Source organism: Trichechus manatus, unplaced genomic scaffold, assembly GCF_000243295.1.
Source record: "Trichechus manatus latirostris isolate Lorelei unplaced genomic scaffold, TriManLat1.0 scaffold00028, whole genome shotgun sequence".
NCBI classification, from domain to species: domain Eukaryota; kingdom Metazoa; phylum Chordata; class Mammalia; order Sirenia; family Trichechidae; genus Trichechus; species Trichechus manatus.
Genome location: NW_004443964.1, coordinates 8,858,485 through 8,859,665, shown reverse-complemented (window position 1 = coordinate 8,859,665; position 1,181 = coordinate 8,858,485). Strand labels below are relative to the sequence as shown.

The window sequence follows — 1,181 nt, the reverse complement described above, 5'->3', positions numbered from 1 at the left end:
TCAACCTTTTGGTTAGCAGCTGAGCACTTAACCACTGTGCCACCAGGGCTCCTTTGTGCCACCTAGAGATCTCAAAACTCATGTCCAATCATTTGGAAAGAGGGGCTTAGCAGATGTCATAAAGTTAAGATGAGGTCCTACTGGATTAGGGTGGGCCTAACCCAGTGACTGGTGTCTTTATAGAACAGGGAAATCTGGGCACAGACTCACAGGGGAGAAGGCCATGTGAAGACAGAGGTGGAGACTGGAGTGATGCAGCCACAAGCCAAGGAACGCCAAGGGTTGCCGGCTGCCACCAGAAGCTGGAAGAGGCAAGGAAGATCTTCCCCCAGGGCCTTCAGAGGGAGGACGGTCCAACCGACACCCTGACTTGTAGCCTCCAGAACTGTGGGGGATACACTTCTGTTCTTGGAAGCCACCCCGTTTGTGGCCATTTGTTACGGCAGCCACAGGACACTCCCTGGTTGCAGGAACCTCCTGGGTGTTGCTCACACCACTTCTCCAGCACAAAGAATGGTGTCTGGCACACAGTAGGTGCTCACACGCATTTGTTAAGTGAACGAATGAACAGAGCTGGAGCTCTCAGTACACAGCCTCCAGGGGCCATGATGGGAATTAAAGAGAAATTCTTATGAGCGGGCCCTATTACAACAGAAGCAGAAATAACCCCAAACTCTTCGAATGGACATGGTCAAGTCTTTTGCTTTGAGTTCTTTAAGACGAGGCCGGGTTCGTCTCTGCGTGGGTCAGCGTAAGTCTGATACTGGCCGAAAATCCAATATTCTCCGCACACCTGCTCTACGGTACCTAAAAATACAGCCTCCGAGGACTTTTTCTCTCGTGACAAATCTATCCAGTTGGCCCCTTTCCATAAGGTTCCGGAGGTAACAGGCCACATTGATTTACATGGCCCTGGGGTGACAGCAACAGAGTGTCCTTTATGGAGTTGGGGAGGGCATGTGGTGGCTGAGGCCTTGGCCCCACACTACTCTGGGGCACCCCAGGCAGCCCTTGGCCGTTTTTTTACCTGGACTCCAGGCCTTGCTGGAGAAGGCGCAGGAAGAATGCGAATAAAATGTACAAAATAAAGTAAAATGAAGGGGGAAAGAAAGGTAGCATATAAAGCAAAATAATTGCAACAATATAACAGCTTCATGTAGGTGCCATAAAACACGATCGGA

At 50.5% G+C, this 1,181-nt stretch overlaps 1 protein-coding gene across 1 annotated transcript in view; it reads right to left on the bottom strand.

The window, feature by feature from the left end:
- LOC101358658 (protein sidekick-2) overlaps positions 1-1,181 on the bottom strand; it is a 173,934-nt gene that overhangs the window by 105,021 nt on the left and 67,732 nt on the right. The gene's annotated exons all lie outside the window — the stretch shown is intronic.